This window comes from Haliotis rubra, unplaced genomic scaffold, assembly GCF_003918875.1.
Source record: "Haliotis rubra isolate DU_JTF1 unplaced genomic scaffold, ASM391887v1 Scf183, whole genome shotgun sequence".
Taxonomy (NCBI): Eukaryota; Metazoa; Mollusca; class Gastropoda; order Lepetellida; family Haliotidae; genus Haliotis; species Haliotis rubra.
This window is the reverse complement of record NW_025765814.1, coordinates 34,511-56,959: the sequence shown is the minus strand read 5'-3', so window position 1 is coordinate 56,959 and position 22,449 is coordinate 34,511.

The following is a 22,449-nucleotide window of genomic DNA, read 5'->3' as shown; positions in this document are numbered from 1 at the left end:
CTTGACATTTTCCGAAATGTTGTTGTTACAAAACCATCTGTTTTGTTGGATTCGGTTTCCTTGAATCTCCATCCTGGCTTCTTTCCATTGCAGTTCCTAGGACCAACCATATCTGTCGTTGTTTCTTACTTTTTGTTTTAAGATTTTTATATTTTATTTACAAGATATCTTTTAGACTGACGTGTGCCAAAGTCACTGATGGTCAAGGGGTGTTTTGGAATGGATGGTATATTTGAGTTACATACATTGTGGATCTTCATCTGACAGTATGGGGCTTGTCATCGTATCGTTCTACATCCGATCTTTCACTAGAGCAGTAAATGATCATGTTTATATTTCTTAAGGTTTGGCAATTTGTGTCATTGTTTAATCACATGAATCTTATTAGAACCACCATGTTAGTTGACAATCTTCAGCTGAACATAAATAGTGCTGTAGGTGTTCTGATTGTGTCACTGATGTGAAGCTGTTGTTTAGACAGTAAACACTACACTGAGGAATATATACACAATTTTTATTACAATTTGTATTGTTAAAGAGAAATGTTAAAGTAAAAGCATCAATTTGATGATCCAGTGCAGACCCAATAAATTTATTTCACAATTACGATTACAAGCTGTTATCTGAAGAGAATGTGGACCTAAAGATGTAAAAAAACACAACCTCAGTGGGTTGTTTGCTGTCCAAATATACTAATTTTGACGTCAGTGAAATGTAGTCTTTCATTCCAAACCATGAGCTGTCAGATGCATCTGTTGGTCTACAGTGTGTAGGGGATGTCAGCTGCAGATGTGGTTGTGCCAGATGCAGATGTAGTGAACAATGGTGTAGTCAGTGAAGGATGTGCGATGCATCTGACATCTCATCCTATCAAGGGTGGTGTTTTTCTCAGATGATGTGTAGAGATATTCTCATGTTCCATTTGTACAGCTCTGTTTTCATTGAAAGTTGTAATATAATGTTTTAATACAAAACTTTAAAATTCTGAACAGAAAAACAATGGTTTTTGTGCTCTGAACTTGGTAATTTCTGCACAAATCACTGTTTAAAGATTCCTATGAGAGCAAAGTCATTGCACAAGTTGCATGTAGGCTTGAAGCTGAAGACCAATAAGAAATTCTGGTGATATAGTTGGCAGAATTTTAAATTCATTGTAAGATCGAAGAACTTTCTTTGGATATATTGTATCCACAATTGAAACAAAATATAATTCAGATGTATTTAAAATATTCATAAGGTAAGTTTTGGATGTAAAGAGTTGGAAACTGCCAGTAAATGAGCCTGTTGTCAATTTGTGCAGAGACTTTGCGTCTGCTTCTTCCATATCTTGTTATCCTTCATTTACTGAAGTTCAGAAATGAACTGTGCTGACCACAAAGAAAGGTGAACAATATGTTTGTGTATCTGTTGTCTTGACCATTCTGTCTAGACAAAATTTCTTATTGCAACTCTGTCTCACTCGTGTTCTGTGTATTGTATGACCTACTCGTGTTCTGGCCTTCGTCAACTGACCGGTCGGCCATTGGTTGGCTGGTCGGTGGGTTGGTGGTGTGCCAGCTGGTGATATTTCGTACTGTCCACTATGTATACATAAACCTACGTTGTTAACAGTTTGTGGTCATCACTCCCGGAATGGAGAGTGGTCCGACGCCAAGCTGGGCTGCTGCACAAACCAAGTCATGAAATAAACAATAAACCTTCAGCGTTGTTTGTCATAGTGTCCTTCGTATGACGACGATGAACCTGGCATCATGTTCTGCTTCGACTTTGATGGCATGAGTAAAGACCATGTGAACTTGAATGGGTATTTAGTTCACATGGCAGTCATGAAGATCTCTTCAGGTTTAACGCTGGGTTTCATTTGACATTTAGTCCGGAGTACCTTGCATGACATGATTAAAGACCACACAAAATTGAATGTTTTGTATCTCACAAAAAACCCAGTAACCATGGAAACGGCATGTGGTTTTGACACTTCTCAAGCTGCCACAAACAAATGAGAGTAATGTTGTAATAGTTTATTGACACAAATACAAGCATACATCACAGAGGCCCAGATAAGCTGTGTATCCGGGTAAAATATGCATAGAAAATTTCCAATTACGCATTGAAAAAACAATTACGCATTTATAATGTTAGATACGCAAGAAGTTTAAAACAAATGCATACGGAATATATCTATGAAAATCGCTTGCGTAATGAAAAAGACATCGATTACTATCAAGTTGTACTGTTAGTATAGGATGAGTGATTTTTTATGAAATCATTTCCATTATATTTAAGTTGGTATGACATAATGCAGAACATACCTGCTTAGTAAACTTACTCAATGACATAATACTTAGGTGAGTAAAATGACTGAAATACGCACCTATTTGAAAATTGTGGGTAACAGAAAATGAATACCCACTCAACATTCATAAAACCCACTCCCAAAAAATACAGTGGGTACAGTACTCACATGAGCTAAATCTTATCTCGAGCTCTGCATCAGTATTAACACATTGAGTGAAATGACAGTTTGGTTTGTTTAATATATCAACATCAATCAAGCACACCCACTATAAATGTTTTGTGTACATATCATTTATAGGCTTTAAAAAACTGCAAATTACAGCATACTCAAGGGCTACTGGTCAAGGCAATTAACCCAGTTGTCACCATGCTTGACTCCTTGTTGACAGCAGTGGTAAATAAGACGAGCGTTAATACGAAAGACTCTTAAATTTAGACTCCAAGTGGCTGTGCAATCTGATATTAATGCAAAGAGGAAAGAAATTTTCCGCTCTGATTTGCAAGGACCTTACAAAAAGCTGTGTTCAAGGTCAACAAGAATAAGTACTAAACTCTTTGGAGACGATTTGGCTAAGCAAAGAGGACATTACCGCTTCAGGCCAGATGGACGAACGGACGGACGGACGGACACACACACACACACACACACAGAGTATATGCTTTAAAAACCTAATTCTGCGTACTAAATGGTAACTGTAATATATTTTACTCTGATTATAACCACACACCCAACTTCTGTGCTATGTGGCACTGATGGTGATTGTTTAAGAAATCTTTTTTTAATATTTTGTTTTTCTTCTTTATATTACAGAAAACCCTGTTACATATAGATACTCCTGTCCATTGTAGCAGGAACCCCATTGCATTACAGAATTAAGAAGAGAATTTCTGAGGTTTTTTCCCCAATAACATGAGAGATGAACATCACATTCGCTCACACATTCACATTCTATGTACATATGATGAGACATTAAAAGTAAAACAGACAATGCATTGAGGTACGAAGGGGAAAATATGAAAAGACTACTGGAAAATCAATAATTCATTCTTCAAAAAGTACATGATAAAGCATCCATTTTTGATGAAATTTCCCTATTTCACTTTTAGCATAATACCTGTTCTTCTCAACATAATACCTAGCCTGTAAAACTCTTAAAATGGATCAAACTTAAAACATTGTTGGAAAGTTTGAATTTACAAATATAAAACTTTGCTAACAACTGGATCAAACTTAAAACATTGTTGGAAAGTTTGAATTTACAAATATAAAACTTTGCTAACAACTGGATCAAACTTAAAACATTGTTGGAAAGTTTGAATTTACAAATATAAAACTTTGCTAACAACAATAACAAATCATTGTTGGAAAATCCTTCACACCAAAAATGACAAGATTAAGGTTCAGGTTGCATACATGACTGCACTTTTCTTTCAAAATGTCTGAAAATACTCCCCAGAATGTACATGGGTACAGTGCCAAAAAGCTGGGGGTTAGGCTCTACTTCACTATTGCAAAAACTACATTTTTCATTGGAAGCAACTTTAATTTTAACAAGAAATGAGTTTGTTGTAATCAGATTGTGGAGTAATCTGAACTGAAACCATCTCAGCTGAGTGTCAGGTGTTGTTCAAAATGGTTTTACATAGATAATTGTCACATCAAGTTGGCTAGCAATAATATTTTCCCATTTATGTTCAGGTAAAACAATTTCTTTTGAGTTATTAGGATGTTATAATAACATTAGGCCCCTTTTGAACAGAGAGTAAATGTTGGATGACTGGATTGTCAAAACGATGAGAGAAAGAGGTCGGTTTCTGAAAGTTTAGAGTTCTAAAATCACCACCACAGACCTAGAAATCTGTTGGAGAGGAACCAGCAATCTAGGACATGCACCAAAGCACCTATCTAGATAATGAGTGAGTGAGTTAGAATTTAACGTCACCTCGGCAATATTTCAGCCATATAGTGACGAGAAATGTTTTACATCAACAATAAATTAAAGTTGCTAAATAATCAGTCATTGAAGGACTGTAAGATAACTAGAGTATCACAGATGGAGTCTAAAACTAGCATGAACATGTAAAACTATTTTATTTACGAAGACAATACAATATAAAAACGGGCTATAGATCGCCAACAACTGAAGGTAGATCACTATACTAGGAACCATGGGGACTTACATTACTTTTGCTACCTGCATGGACCCTAGCTGGATTTACATCATCCCTTCAGCAGCTGGCGATTGTAGGACAAGTTCAGCCAAAATTTAAATGAACAAATATACTACGTTTAAAAATCGGGTAAGCAAAAAGTTAACTTTGAAAGTTTTGGGACTTACGTACCCTCTCAGGAGGACAATAATCTAGATAATGAACTACTTTGAGTAGCACACAAACAAAGATGTTTATGCTGTGAAATTTTGTGCATTTCTGTAAAGGATCTTATTTGTTTTATTCCTATGGACAATACCACGTTAGCATATTTTTCTTACAAGTATTTTTTAACTTCGATAATCCATGTAATCACATGACCTGAAATCACGTGACCAAACAATGGCGGACAATACAACTTAGTCACTGTCTCAATTCCGCTACACAGTTCATATCAGTTCAAGCCCGTGTTCACCACACATGATGATATGAAAGCCCACACAAGTCATTATAGCAAAGGCTATCGTCCCTGTTGTTCAAATCACGGACACACTTATGACTGCTGCTGTGAAGAAAGAGCAGGTTAACCCGATTGAAATTCTTGGCAAAGCTAAAGATTCATGAGGTTGTTGATATAGGCACAAACAGATTTGAATGTCAAAAGACGAGATAACTTCAAGCCTGATCTACAAGGGGCTTACAGGAGGTTGTGTTGGCCGGACATCGCCACAACAACCAACCTATTTGGTGATGAGTTGCCCAAGAACATCAAAGACATGACAGGGGCAAAGAGCTCAGTAGTAAGTTGCATATTTCTGGAAGTCACCCTACAACAATAAGGGCAAGGACTATCAAGGACCAGCATTTGGGGAAAAGATCTCCCAGAAACAGATTCAAACCATATGACTCTTTTGCTAACTGGAAAGGTGATTTTGGGAAGGGCAAGCATCTCCATTCAGGAGTCGGTAGAGGAAAGGTGGCAAATTACATCCCAACTGCCCCAGACAATAGAGGCAATATTGATTACAGGTGACACTTGGCACAAGGAGGTGAAGTTTTAAAGCACAAATGTTTCACTTATTAACACAGCTGGGAAACTGAGTTTTACTTTGAAAATTGGGAATGTTAAACTTCTGACCCTTGGACCCTGTCTTGTATTGAGAGTTAAGAAAACGCAGGAATCAATTTGTAAAGGATTGACACCAATAGTCAAAGCAGTGAACACATTGTGCAGTATTGACACTTTTGACACGTCCTCTCTAGTCACGGAAATGTTTGATGGCATAGCTGTCGTTGCATCAGCCAACTTTGACCTCAGTTTAAAGAGACGTGATGAGATAAGGGGAGATCTTGCTAGTGAGTACAAGGAATTATGTGGTTGTTTGGGGACAACGTATCCGAAATCAAGGAGCTGGCTGACACCAACAAGATGGTGTCTAAGATTAAACATCCACACAATTACATTATTTCATCCCTACAACCAATCTGAGGGAATGGTAAAGCAGCATCTGATACCTACATTATAGACATTGTAAGAGGATATATTGGATTCATAGACATTCCCATTCAGCCCTCTTTCAGGGAAACTGTGCTTGGGGGCAAACAAGCAGATTTTCTTGAGGAAGAAGTGACTAAAATGTTGACTAAGGCCAGACCAATTTTATTTCTTGTTTTACAGAATTTTGTCCTCAGAAAACCTGAAGGCAGGAAGGGGAAAAAAAAATAAAATAAAATCACCAGTCAAAGTAATATTCCTTCTAAATACTAAAAGTATTTTACTTTTGGCAATTTATGAAGTGTATTTGGGGCAAACAACAACCTTAAAAAAAATTCTTGTAAGTTTACATTTTTGACCAATAAAAACATTAGGATATTATTTTTTGAGCGGGGAAAATTCACTTTTATTTTTTTCCCTATTCTTGAAAAAATATGACTGGCGGATCCGTAAATCAAGAAATAAAATTCATCTGGCTTAAGGGTGTAATTGAAGAGACAGACCCCTCAGATCATCAGAACTTTAGCACTGATTCTTGTTTCAAATTCGGATGCTTCCTTTCGGGTTATTCTAAATTTATTCTAAAATTATTGGATGAATCTGTACAAAAATGCCATTACAAGATGGAACAGTTACAACAGTTACTATCAGTACTCAGTCTTACGAACTCAAATAGCAATTTATTGATTTACAAGAAGTTTATTATTCTGAAGAAGACAGGTGATTTTTTTTAGATTTATGTGGAAAGGTGCACTTTATCAATACACCTATATACCCTTTGGTTTGACCTCTGCCCCTCGAGTTTTTCTAAGTTATTGAAACCCGTGGACACCATCAGGTCGCTTGCAGCAGCCCATTCAGATCTCAGTATGAAGCGTCGAGAGACCTTTAAACAAGATCACAGTGGACCATGCAAGAGACTGATCCGCTTCATCAGACCCAACTACGAAGTATCTGTTTGGTGATGACCTCTCCAAATGGATTAAAGAAATATTGGAGGCTTATCAGCTCAGGAGGAAGATTTCACTACAAAACTTCAGGGAAAAACCAAAACCAAAAAGCTATCCTAGATATGAACCATATGCCACCAATAGACGGGGCAGACATTCAACAAGAACACTCCAGCACAACACAGAGGGAAATCAGCAGCCAGAGGTAGAGGCCAACATCATAACGCTTTTATAAGCAAACGCCAGAAGGACTACCCTCGGAACGGAACACTGACCTCCCCACAGGGGAGTGTACACGAGGTGAGAACTCAAACATGCATACTTCACTGCCTGAATACCCCTGAGAATTATATGGCAGGCAAGACCAGTCAGTTCTTGACAAATTGGTACAGGATTACCTCAGATCAATGGGTGTTATCTAGTATTGCAGGGGTTACTTTAGACTTGATTGAAGTGCCTGCACAGTGGTATACCCCTAAACCAATAATGTTTATTAATCATACAAAAATGCTGCAAATTGATTCTGAGATACGTTTCATGTTGACTTTTAGCATGTTGAGGCCAACACCATTATGCTTTTTGAAGCAAATGCCAGAGAATATGTTGGAGACCTCTCCAAAGTCAGATACAAAGCAAATAGCGGACTAAAAAGTTGCCAAAATGTTGGGACCCCTGTGGATAAAGGTGTTTCAGAACTTATAGATGGTTTAGTAGCAACACGGTTGGAAGAGAAGCAGAGAGCGGAATTGTTTGAAAAAAACCTGTCTTGTGAATGTGCAGAAACTGAAACCACCGAGAGTGAATACCAGTATTTGGCAGCCGATGGACTTCGACACAAGGCAACAGGATACTAAATCCCAGAAACTGCAAAAAATATTCCTTCGTGGTATAGTGCCGTTAACAACAGCTGTTGACAAACTCAATGATTTGTCGAACCAAAATTCATCTGATAATGTAATGGCCAACAAATTATCCTCTATCATGGCGGATATAGTGGATGGGGCTGCTGTCATTGCCTCAGGGAGCTACGAATTAAGGATAAAAAGAAGAGATGCTCTTCGACAGGATTTCAAACTCACAGCAATCCTGTTACAGAGTTTCTGTCAGTGACGACTTTTCAGGAAAGATAAAAGATTTATCGGAAACAAACAAACTTGTTTTAAAACTTGCCTCCCCAGTGTTCCCAATAAAACACTCAAGGAATGCCAGTATGCATATTTTGTGAAGACATGCCACATCAAATTCCCTAAAGCCATCCTTCACTTATCACTTATAATACCCTGGCTACTCAAGGTACCCGGTGTAGCAGGCAATTTCTTCCCCGGTGAGAATCTTCCCTTGGCCAAACTCTCCCCAGGGAAGATTTGTCCTAGGATTTTCTTACCCCAGGGAAAGTGTGGATTCATACATGGATAATAGCCAACTGGACAAATGTGGGTCATGGGCCACAGCTGCTGAGATAGTGGCCACAGCATCCCTACTTGATGTGGACTTCTATGTCTACTGCAGATGTGGTAGTAATTCATAAGGATGGGCAAGATATCCCAGGAATTTTGAAACTCTAGACAGCAAAGCCTCAAGGTTGGCCCTATTCCTATCAAATGACAATAACACACATTTCACTGTTGTGGTCAAGGTGAGATTTGACTGTGAAATCATTGTGCCTGTGTAAAATATTTTGCGAGTTGGATTGTTTCATTTTCATATCCTGGACATGTATAATTTCTGCACCTGTCCTAGCAGGTTGCACCTGGTGCAAGTGTAAAGGCTGGATATTTTGTCCCAGTCCCTTGCACAAGTAACCCAATATCCCGCTCTTTACCAGTTATCTGATAGGGTTCTGGGGCTCAAGGCACTGGTGCCATGGGTTCCATAGCAACAGTTTTTTAGCCAATCCACAGGGGCTATGTTGTCACATGACAGGGGCAAGAGGGAGCATGGGACCCCCATCTTCCTCTTTCTGCCTGCACTGTCGAGGTCACAACAAGCCAACTTAACTTGTGGATTGTGTTTTAGGTAAGAATCCCAGTTTGCTTCCAAAGTGCATCTAGGTCTTCTGTATTAAATTCCAATGCATAATTATGTTGCTAGCAGGATAAGTAATTATCTGCGGCTTTTAAATCAATGCATTATTTAATTTGATAAATCAAAATTACAACAAGTGTTGTGTCACTATCAATTATTCTTGCTGTGCCAAACTGGCAAAAGGCTACTCATCTGTGACTGTCCAAACGTGCACTCGATGGCAAGAATAAATGACATGTACTCATTGTAATATATGTATATATATTCATTTCAGTAAAGTACTTTGTGTGTTTAGCATTAATTTGCTTATTTGACCTGCCAGTCAAAATTGTCTCTAGCTCATTGCTAAATTCAAAATTCCATTTATTTACAACTTGTTGCTGTTAACAACAGAACTCTGTTGCTGTTTTATTCTAAATTAAAAAGTGGCTGTATCACTGTCCCGGTTTCCAAACCATGTGCTCAGTTAGAGTATCATGGTATCATCTGGAAGCAATTAGTGGCGGCCATGCTCATTGACAGTGCTGACCTCTCCACTGAGCAGGGCCTAGATTTTCGAAGCTCTCTTAGCGTTAAGATAGTCGTAAGTTAATGTTAATGTATGGCACTTACGACTATCTTAGCGTTAAGAGAGCTTCGGAAACCTAGGCCCAGGACACCACTTTAGCTGTCTTCGGCTCTCCTCGGCATTCTGCGGATCTCCATCGGCATTCTACGGCTCCCGTCCGGCTTCATTACAAAATGGCTGTACCGGATGTAAACAAAACTAGAGTCCTTCATCTGATTCGTGGTTATCTTAACACAGCTAAAGCCTACTACAATGTCATGTCACTTTATCCAGTATATCTGTAAAGTGCTGCTGATGGGTAATCGCTTATTCACAGCATAATCATTCAGCATTTGAATATTATTGTCATCTCCAAACTTTGTATATTTTCTGAACAAGATTATTTTCTCGCTCTCTTCGCGTCTGGCGTTACGCAATCAATCGGTGCCAACAGGCATAGCACTGATTGCCATGCAACCATATCAATCTGTTCTGTGAAATACGAACCACAGTTATTTCTTGCTAAATATGGAGTATTTCTACATGTTGTTATATAAATCATATTTTAGTATGTTTCCCCACTTGATGTGAAAGTGAAGTCACTGTTTATTCAACAATAATAAAATGTATTTGTAAATAAGGGCCAGTTGCTTTCTGGAGGGTTCTGGACACTGTTAGTGGTTCAGATTCAGCCAAGGAACAGCGGCTAGGCTGTGGGCACTGATACCTTGGACAAAGCACATGTATGGAGGCAGCCATCTTTTATTGCCAGTTATTACAGAAACTGGGATTTAGTGGAATAGGAATGGATTGGATTTACATGAAAAGTGGAATCGTGGAATCGGATGGAAAGGGTAAAATATGAATTAATAGGGAACATTAAGTGGAGAAATAAGCCTTTCTGACAACCAGCCCCAAATTTTACAATAAAATTTGAGAACAATTAACACAATTGGGGATCGCTGCTGGTTTTGCTTAAAAGTCCAAAGCAAATGCTAATTAGTCCACCATCTCAGGCAGTCTGATCAACTTTGACACTGGCCGCAGGTACTGGCGGTCTCTAACCTGAACGACAGCTGACCCCACGCACAGGTCCTCTCCAGTGTTGATCTTAGTGATATGTCGGACGGGCCAGAGGGATCGGACTAGTTGGGGTTCAATGATCATCACGACCTCACCGTTGCTCAGCTTCTACCTGTCTTTCTGCCACTTCTGAGGAACTTCTGCCAACACAGAAGAGTTGACAGGTAGTACTTCATGAAGTGCTTCCAGAAGTGGTCGGCAAGGATCTGGCTGTGGCGCCATCTCCGTCGGCTGAGCATTTCGTCTGCTGGGTAGACAACTTGCGGCAGTGAAGGATCATGTCTACCCATCAACAGAATATTTGGAGTTATTGGTTCACAGTCCGACATGTCTGTAGAGACATAACCAAGGGGTTTGGAGTTGATGATCCCTTCTACTGCGACGAGTACGTTTCTCAGGACTGGTTCAGATACTAATTGTTCTCCCAGGGCAACCTGTAACTCGTTCTTAACACACTTGATTTCACGCTCCCATACTCCTCCAAAGTGTGGTGCGCTTGGTGGGTTGAGTCGGAAATTCACATGGTGGCTGGCAAGCTGCTTGGTTATTTCTGGACTCATTGCTTCAAATGACTCTCTCAATTCCGCCTCACCGCCTTTGAAGTTGGTCCCGCAGTCAGAAAGAACTTCAAATGGTTTCCCTCTGCGAGAAATGAATCGTCGGAAGCGTCAGCATCTAAACTGTCCATAGATCAAGGTACACAGCTCGAGAAGTCATGCACTTGAATATTATTCCTCACCGTTTCTCACCATGCCTACCTATCTTCACCTTCATGGGACCGAAACAGTCCATTCCGGTTGAGTAGAACAGGGGCTTGAACAACCTCAATCTTGCTGGCGGCAGGTCCGCCCTCTTGGGAATCACTGGTTTACCTCTCCAGAGTTGGCATTTCTTACACTTACGCTGGTGGCAACGCACGGCCTCTCTACCTCGCAGTACCCAGAAGCGCCGTCTCAGTTCAGCCAGAATGCGTTCAGCTCCGTAGTGTAGGAGTTTCTCATCATAGGACTTAACAATGAGTTTGGTAATGGCATGTTTTGGATCTAGGACTAGGGGTCTTTCGCACCGTATGGTAGGGCATCTGCCTGTCTTAACCGGCCTCCAACTCGAATGACACCATCATCCTCGTCATGTAACGGATCAAGTTGTAGGAGTTTGCTTGTGAAGTGTACCTGCTTTCCAGCCATAAGCAGTGACATGTCCTCCGGGAAACTGTCTGTCTAAGCCTGTCTGATCAGTGAAATTTCTGCATGGTGATAGTACTCTGCAGGCGGCGGTTTGGTGGCCGCCCCATGAAGAAGTTTACAAGTGTCCTCCAAGAGGGACTCCCACGTCTCATACTGTTCAGGGTCTGGTACAGTCTCCACCTTTATACCTCCACAGAAGATTTTCTTGAGCTCAGTTGGGTCCTCTGCTGGTACTTATGGATTAGTACTCAGGTTGGTTGGCCAAGATAGCCAAGAGGGTCATATTGGGAGGCAAGAAAGAATCCTGTACACAATTTTCATGGTTAGAGTGTCGTACTGGATAGGTCGGTAACGATAGGCTATCGTATCAGTAATGCACATCCAATGCAATCCAAGGGTAGCTTCATGTGTATCACCTTCACCAATGTTCATCCACAGTTCACAGCTGTCAAATCTGGCTTCGGGGGGTAAATCTGACACCACTTCAGGGAAGTTGCTCGCCCATTGCCGTATATTGAAGGCTCCTTCTGACAAGACTCTCCTAAGGTTGGTAACAGTTGAGTTGAGTTGAGTTGAGCTTTACGTCACGTCGGCATTTTTCCAGCCATATAGTGACGAGAACAAGTTTGCAAACTCGGAATGAGTTTTATTTCAAAGACATTTATTTATTGCATTGTCATTCGAAAGCAGAAAAAATCATAGCATCAAATTTAAAGGCAGGCGGTTTGTTTCATTTCATAGTTACAATTTATGGTTGTTACATTTCACAGTTACAGTTTATGATACAGATTAACTTACTGTCGAGGCAGTTGTCAACATAGAATGCTTGGTGAACTGACCTTCTCACTTCCTCATGTTATGTTATAGGGCAAATAATATGTTTATGTTGCCATGTTATAGGATGTTATATTATGGATGTATGAATTATCATTGGTTATATATACATGTTAGTGTGCTTAGTATAAATGTAGTAAATGAAACATAGTGTAACAAAGTAGGCAACGTAGAATTAAGAACTTAGTGCATGTGTAGATTAGACAGATTATATTAATGTGTGTACCTGCCGGGGAGGCTGAGCTAGCTGAGCTCCCCGGAGTCCCGGGATGACCGGCTGATGACCGGGGAAGGTCAGCGGCGAGGGATATCCCGGGAGGTCCGAACGAAGTTCGGCAGTTGGGCTCTGGCCCGTGGAATAAACGAAGAAGCTACATCCCCGTGTTGTCGTATTTATAATGATACGATAAGTGGTGGAAATGCGGGGCTCATGGCTTCCAAGGACACGGTGTCCCAACCATCTAATGCCGGTCCTGTAACACGAAGTCAAAGCCCACGGACACTGGAACCCAAGCAGAACTCTCAACCGACCATGGCCCAGGCACCCGAAGACAATACACCACCTGAAGACGAGCATAAGTTTTCAAACGGTTTAACACCACCTGCTTGGTCAGGCACTGACCAAATTGGAAAATTTTGGTTCCAGCGATTTGAGCGTTTCTCCAAGTTAAAGAGATGGAACGACCAAGAAAAATGCAATGCATTTCCGTTGCTCCTGAGGGAAAAGGCGCTCACATGGTATGACGGTCTGCCACAAGCGTCTCAGGAATCTTGGGAGCGTCTAAAGACAGAGTTCCTTAACAGATACAGTGACACAGCCGCCACTGACATGAAATTGCTTCAGCAATTCCACCTTTCGAAACAGGGACCAATCCAATCTGTAGATGATTTCGTAGCAGAAATCACGAGTTTGGCGAGACGCCTCAACCGTGACCTCGACCAAGTCCGCCAGGTCGTCTTGATGGGTCTCAAACCATCATTACAGTCAGCCGTCTGCATGACGTCTCCAAAGACACTGAAGGACGTAATTGAATCTGCACGATTGGCCGAGAGTGTCCTTCCCACGACAGAAACAATGAACGGCCTTTCTGCGTCATTGGCGACGCTTCAGGCGCAAATGGAAAGGCTCACGACTCTCGTGAACACACAAGTGAACACTATGGCCACCCTCGGTCCAGGTCACCATCTCCAGCCCCAAGGGTGACGTTCCCGCCAGTGCCCTTTCACCGACGACATCCTGCTTGTACACGCTGCGGTAAGTACAATCATTCCAAGTCTCAATGTCCCGCACTGGGCAGACAGTGCTATACTTGTGGGCGCATAGGGCATTTAAGAGCAGTCTGCAGATCTGCTCAAGGCAACAGGCAAAATTATCAATATAGGAGATAGGGACGCGCACCTGCACAACGGAGACCAAGTTTCCGCTCTGTTAGTGACAGGTTACATGTACCAAAACCTCAAAATTCTGTTTTTCAAACATCAGTGTCAGATGTAAGATCTCAAAATCGAATCAATGTCAAAATCTCACACATCAGTGTTCAAGCTTTGGTTGATTCTGGTGCTTCAATCAGTACACTTACCGAAACACTCTATCGGAAGGCGAAACTTTCATCTCAATGCCCACTTCAAAGATCAGAACTAACTAATGTGTATGGTGTCGGAGGTCATGCTATTAAAGTGTTAGGTCATGCTTTTGTACCCATTACTGTTGGAAATTTACTTTTGGTACAAAAGTTTCATATCCTCTCAAAGTCAAATCAACCGGCAATATTAGGTTTAAACTTCTTACAAGATCAATCTGCTACCATAGACTTTCATACTCATATTCTAAAAATTCAAAATGGCATAACTGAAACTCCTTTAATATGACCCCAGGCCAAGATTTTTACTACTCATGTTTCTAGCACAGTTACTATTCCTCCCAGATCAGAAGCTGTCATTCCAATCACTGTTAAGGTACCGCGTAAACAAGCGCACAATTGGGACTCTGCACACCCACATTTACATTTGCTGATGCTTCTAAATTAGTAGGAGCTAGGTGCTTAGTAAAACTTATCAGCAGACGGTCATGTTACAAGATCATGAACCCTACACTTGCACCCATCACCTTGCACAGCATGCAGCAACTTGGAGAGTTCATGCCCCTCTCGGAGCAAGATGAAATAAATCTCATTAGTTATGCAGATTCGGGCGAGACAGTAAACGATGTTTCTGTTAAACCTAATAGGGCTTCCTCAAATCAAAATACTTCTGTACCATCTCGCGAACAATTGATACAAACAGCAATGAATCTTGGCTTTGATTTTTCTCAATCAGATTTAACCTCAAACCAGAAAACTGAAATCTTAGCCTTTTTAGGATCGAACTGAGACATTTTCACTACAGGTCTTAATGAGTTGGGATGCACAGATATTTACTATCACAATATCAATACAGGTGATGCCCAGCCTGTTCGTCAACCTTGTTATAGAACTAGTCCCAAAATGAGAGAGGAAATTGATAAACAAATTAAACAGCTTTTAGATCATGATATCATTGAAAAGTCTATTTCCCCTTGGCAGGCACCTGTAGTTATGGTTAAAAAGCCCTCAGGCCAATACAGACTATGTTGTGACTTCCGTAAGCTGAATGACGTAACACTGCCGTCATTCCAAACTTTGCCACGGATAGAAGATGTTTTGGACACTTTAGGTGAAAAACACGCAACTATGTTTAGCGTTCTGGACTTGTTTAATGGATTCCATCAGATAAAACTTGACCCTGACTCAAAACACAAAACTTGTTTCGCAGTCCACAACGGTCAGTATCAATTTAAGCGTATGCCTTTCGGATTATGTACTGCACCTGCTACATTCATGATTGTTATGACTGAAGTACTGAGAGGTTTGCATTGGAAATGTGCTATTGCTTATGTTGATGACCTCCTGGTCTACTCTAAGAACTTTGAACAACACTTGAAAGATCTCAGCTTAGTGTTCACAAGATTGAGAGAAGCCGGTCTGAAAGCAAAGCCCAGCAAATGTAACTTTGCAGCATCCCGAGTTACTTATTTGGGTTACGTTCTGTCAAAGGATGGCATCACTGTCGACCCAAACAAGATCGAGACTGTTCAAAGTTTTCCCCAACCAAAGTCAGTGCATGAAGTACGTGCATTTTAGGCTTAGCAAATTTCTACAGACGGTTTATAAAAGATTTTCCCACATTGCGGCACCTCTAACAGCACTTCTCAGGAAAGATACACCATTTGTTTGGTCAGATAGATGTGATGCAGCCTTTCGTTCACTAAAACAATCACTTGTTTCAAAACCAATCTTAAAATATCCCGACTTTTCCAAACCCTTTCTTCTAACGACAGACGCCAGTGGCCATGCAATCAGTTATATTCTTGGACAGCGTGACGAGGATAATAATGAGTATGCAGTAGCCTATGGAGGGCGAGGTTTAAGAGATAACGAAAAGAAATGGAGTATCTCGGAACGTGAATGTCTCGCAGTAGTAGAAGGAATCAAACATTATCATGTCCATCTCGCTCACAATCACTTCGAGGTCATAACAGATCACAGTGCATTGAAATGGTTAAAAACGTGTAAGGACACACACGGTCGTCTCGCTCGTTGGTCCATACAACTGGCAGGATACCATTACACAGTTACTTACCGACCTGGCAAACAGAACACTAATGCAGATTCACTCTCACGTAGATCGTATGAAATTGGTAATCCTGATTCCACTGTAGATGAACAGCTTCCAGATATTTTCAACATAGACATTTTAGACACAGATTCACTCTCACGTAGATCGTATGAAATTGGTAATCCAGATTCCACGGTAGATGAACAGCTTCCAGATATTTTCAACATAGACATTTTAGACACAGATTCCAACATTTCCAATCAGGAAACCACCGATGTATCAGAAGCACAATCCAAACTCACAGTAGATACCTCCCAAATCAAAACATTACAGAGATCAGATCCAGAGGTTCTCAAATATATTTCATACATACACGACGGTTCACTTCCGTCTGAGGACAACGTGGCTAGACGTTTGATTCTCGAAGCACAGGATTATATCCTTGATGAAAATGTATTGTATCATCTGTATTACCCACGCGGTAAGGGTGACAAAACAGAACGCTTGATCAAACAGCTAGTAGTGCCAAAATCGCTGCGTGATGACATACTGATAAGCTTACATGATTCACTAATGGCAGGTCATCAGGGTGTAGAACGCACATACCAGCTGGTTCGTTATCGCTACTTTTGGCCGGGCATGTACAATGATATCAAAATGTATGTTAAAACGTGTATTGCACGTCAGAAATCAAAACGAATGCACAAAAAAGTTAGAGTTCCATTACATCCGCTACCTGTCGGCAGTCTCTTCTCAAGGTTACACGTTGATATCGTAGGCCCTCTCAAGAAAACGGCAGATGGATATCAATATGTCCTCGTTGTCGCGTGTGCTTTCTCTAAATGGGTGGAACTATTTCCCCTGAAGACAATGCAAGCAACTGAAGTCGCGAAAATCTTGTACAATGAGGTATTTTGTAGAAAGAATGGCAAAGAATGTGTCTTACCAATCGACACCGCTTACACTCCAGACAATACACTGTCTGATACTTATCAACAACATCTTGACAAACTGTTCCATAATTTAGATGTTGCACGCGAAATCGCCAAACAGAATATTCAGAAAGCTCAAAGAGTCTACAAAGAATACTATGACAGGAACACATCCGATTTTGTATTTGACTTAGGACAGAAAGTCTTGTTACATGATCCGAAGGTACCAGTTGGCCTTATTCCAAAATTGCACAGAAAGTACAAAGGTCCATATTTTATCACTCGACAAGGTCCCAACGACACTTACTTGTTAAGGCATTGTGAAACCAACAAACTCCAGAAATCGCCAGTCCATGCCAATCGACTACGCATGTACAATGATCCGTCACAGCGCCTCACCAGCCCTTCTAATGAGCAGCCCGTTACGGCACAACAGCAGTGTCCGACTGCTGACCCCCCAGTAATGAGGGAGGGAAACAGGGCAGCGGCAGGGCAGAGTGACCCCGCCAGGTCTCAGTTGGCTGATCAAACACGATCACCCAGCGAAACTGAACCTACTGATGAGCCCATATAAGAAGTAGAAAAATTACTTGCTTCCCGTACGATTAACGGACGAAAGTATTACAGGGTTAAATGGAAAGATTACCCAACGAGAGAAGCTACTTGGGAACCACAAATGAATTTACCAGCAGAACTGGTACGCCAATTTCATATTGATAAGACAATGATGGGCAGAGCGAGAAAGAAACGACGTCGTTAAGATATCTAGTATGATAACATCAATACCTTGGGGTAGTTTGGAAGTAGGTATTATGCAATCAAAGAACAATTCTCCTGGCCAGGAACTCTATACTTGAAATTTATTAATCGCGACGTGCCTAGTACCTTTTCGACCTTAAGTTACTTCTTGCATTGCATAATTCTACCAAACCCCGTGTGAGTTGGTAACATGATATTGAGCTCAGCACATTGTCCTCTTTACTTGTAGGTTACGGGATTGTCCTGCTCGTATTGATGGTGGTCTCCCAAATCTCCGTAATGGAAGCACACAGCATAGAGCCAAGACTTAACTATGGCACTATCTTCACAAGGGTCGGCGTTATGGACAATGCACAGAACAAGTGGACACATACCTATGAATTACTATTGCCAACAGTTAATTTCAAACCATTCTTGACACCATGTAACAATTCTGAAGAACAATCGTGCAACAGCTTGAAACTGGTATACAAATATGTCAATCAATTACAGAATGATCTTGTAAATGAATGGACAGATACGCGTTCCAGTATAAAGAGTCTGATACCCGAAATGACCATGAGCAAACCACAAAGACATAAGAGAGGAGGTTCAATTTATTAGGATCAGCAGCTAAAACCGTATTTGGCCTAGCTACAGAAGGTGATCTAAAGAAAATGCACCAGCACGCAATTTTGAAACAAAACAGAGAGTTATTAACTAACTTCCAAAAGTCGATTCGGACATGGCATCATATCGCTATATCTTCCAAACATTTCCATACGTTAGCTTAATCGCAGTAATTGAAAACCACAAACTAATAAGTCAAGTAAAACCACACCCACATAGAGATTGCTAGGATAGCCAGTAGGTCAACACTCGGTAGTCAACTAATGCTGCAATACATGAGCTTGGCTTTAGAAACAAAAAGACATCTTAAGGATTTCTATGTAGGAATCCATGATCTGATTTCTCAACGTTTGTCTCCATTTTTAATTTCAGCCGAGGTTTTACAACAAACTCTAAGCAATGTTGCTAAACATCTCGCCTCAGATTTTCCAGGATTCCATATAGCACAAACGGATTTTCAATTCTATTACGATACCAAACCATTATTGTATACAAGAAAGAAAGATTCCGTATTCATTACAATTTCAATACCTGTGACGTCCCACACATTTTTATTCAACCTTTACAAGGTTTACACCTTTCCTTTACCAATTAACTCATCGTCGATTCACTCTACTAATTTAATCAACGTTCCAGAGTATCTTGCAATTAATCCACAACGTGACACCTTCTTTGAAATGTATGAAGCAGATTTTCAATTATGCCATGGACACAAACGCAAACATTGCCCAACAATTGTGGCCCAGCAGCGAATATCTCGTCCTACTTGTTTATCGGCTATATTCCTTGAAAAGCTACACAGTGTGCATAATTTATGCAAATATAGTATCACCCCTTACGGAGTAAGTTCCAACGTCATGGAATTAAATACGGGTACCGTAGTTCTCTCAAACATCACATCCATAGTATTGCATTGTGAGCACACAATCACTAAGAAGGATCCTTGTAAGTTATGCATTATTGATCTTCCTTGTAGGTGTAGTTTGTTTGCAGATCATTTTCACGTACCACCTAGAATCACACACTGCCATACAGAGTCAGTAGGCATTGTCAAATTCCCACTAAATTTACCATTATTGAGACATTTCTTTAATACTGACATTAAGAATTTCACAAACACAGATGCTGACCGTGCGCTTTCTCAATCTTTGAAACAAGCAGCTGAACTTGCCAAGCAAGCAGTAAATTCCGATACAGGAATTCTTGAAGATTACGATAATGACGCTTCGGCATCCGCATGGGGTCATGGCTCTAGCTCTAGCATTATCTCATACATCTCCCTCGCTTTCGCCACTCTTGCCCTCTGTTTCACTCTTCTAGGATTCCTGAAACTCAGATCTATTTTAGTTACCTTAGCTCTCATCTCAGGTCAGAGTTCGGTCAAGGCTCAAATGATTAATTTGGAATGGAAACCCCCTACTACTGTGCAGCCCACAACTACGATCCAATCTGCAAATATTCTTAACAACTTTGTTACTTTATCTAGCGTCGTTACTTTCGACAACGGTCTTATATTAATTGCCATTACTTTAATTGTTATCTTACTGGTATTCAAATGCCGAAAACAAATTTCACGATCTGGTACAAAATTGGAATTAGAACTTGCCACAAGAAATAATTGTTGCCACATTGCCTTGATGAACTCGGCAGCATGTCCTTCTAAAATTAAGGTCAGGTACACTGAAGCGGTGCGAAATGTTCGTCTTTCAAAAAGTTACTTTTCCGCTACGATAACGTTTGATTGGCAAATTACTTTTTCGGATCCTGATGTTGAAATTTTGATTGTTCCAACGCGATACAAAATTTCACTTGTTAATTATTACAATTTACAGTCTATTTTAGCTGGTCAATACTGTGCTTACCTTCTACCGCGTCATGATAGCACGGCACAATATATTCATCAATCAAGTTCTGTTTATAATGACAACCAAGCCTCAGCTCCACAATCATTACTTTATCCCGTAATTCCATAATGGAATGATCTCATAAAACTGTTGTAATTATCTGGTCACTTTTGTTTATACGGTTGCCTGTATATTAACTTTGTTTGCTGTAGTATGCCCGGGACAATTGAGATATTGGCACAATTGTACTTCAGAATGTGTGGAACTTCTTAACAGTCACGATTATTTCCAGGAACAGTGAAAAACCAAAAAGGAAACGGACAACTGTGTGTGTTTGTGTTGTACCAAGCGCAATGTGATGCGCACGGTGCTCATCATCTATTTTTTTCTTTTCTTTTTAGGTCCTAGTTTTGAACATATTTAATTCTTTTAGAGTGTATATTATTGTAATGCCTCCTTGGAAAGTGTACCTGGACAATTGTGTGTCAAACAAACTTTCGTGTGCCCACAGACAGTATTGCCAATATCATTCATCACGAGGACGTGACAAATATTTTTTCAAGGGGCAAATATCGTAGTGATGTTATGTTATGTTATAGATAATATGTTATGTTATGTTATAGGTTATATAATGGATGTATGAATTATCATTGGTTATATATACATGTTAGTGTGCTTAGTATAAATGTAGTAAATGAAACATAGTGTAACAAAGTAGGCAACGTAGAATTAAGAACTTAGTGCATGTGTAGATTAGACAGATTATATTAATGTGTGAACCTGCCGGGGAGGCTGAGCTAGCTGTGCTCCCCGGAGTCCCGGGATGACCGGCTGATGACCGGGGAAGGTCAGCGGCGAGGGATATCCCGGGAAGTCCGAACGAGGTTCGGCAGTTGGGCTCTGGCCCGTGGAATAAACAAAAGAAGCTACATCCCCATGTTGTCGTATTTATAATGATACGATATATGCTTAGCTTTCTGCTTCGGTCCATATCTCGCCACAAGAATCTTAGGAGCGATCGGTCTTCTGGTAAAAGTTTGATCTGGTGGAACATGGCTTGAATGTCTCCAGAGATTGCGATGGGATGCAGACGAAAACGTAGGAACACTCCAAGTAATGTCGATCCAAGGATTGGTCCAGGTAGTAGGTTTTGGTTCAGGTTCAGTCCCTTATGTTCGAAGTAGCAGTTGAAGACCAGCCGGTTCTTCCCGTTAATTTGCACAATGTGGTGAGGTATATACCAGGATTCGGCAGACAATATCTCTTCGTCATGCTCAAGTCTCTTCACAAAGCCGGCGTTGAGTAGCCTTTGGATCTCTCGACAGTGTATCTCAGCTAATTCAGGTTGTTTCTCCAGTCTCCTCTCTGTGCTTCTCATTCTCGACATGACTCTCCGGATCCGCCTGGAACTTTACATTTGGGTCTTTTCTCAACAATGGTGTTGGGTAGTGCTGTTCTCCTTTTATGAAGATGGTCTTGGCAGTGAGTTCATTCATTGCTCTCTCCTCTTGTTTTGAATGAGTCACCTTGCGTTCCGAGTAAGGAAAGATATCTACTTGCTAAAGTTTCTCTACGTTCTTCAACAAAGAATTACCCATAGGTTCCACCGATGTAAAGAAACACTTGTCATTCAACTGAGACTTACTAAGGTTGTTCACACTTGGACCTTGAACAGACCATCCCAATCTTGTGTGCACTGCAACAGGAGTACCCTTTAGACCGAACTGGACGGGTTCTGTAGGTAGGATCAAGTCAGCATGATCAGATCCAATGAGGATCATCGGGCAGGCAGAATCAATTTCAGGTAGCGGGACCCCTTGGAGGTGATCATATTGGTTCTGCAGAGTCTTCACCGAGTAGGTGTGTTCTGAGAAGGTTAGCTTCTCCGAGGCGAATGCACCATGAATTGGGTACTGTAGAGAAGGATTATCTCTGAGATACTTTCAAGTTGACCGATTTACCTCTGTATGTAAATGGTTCACAATGAATGGTGGTGAGGAGAATCTGGTCAGGTGAGGACCTCAGTCCAAGTTTCTTGACTGCTGATGTCAAGAGCATAGTTCTCATAGATCCATCATCGAGCACAGCGAAGGTCTCGAGGGACC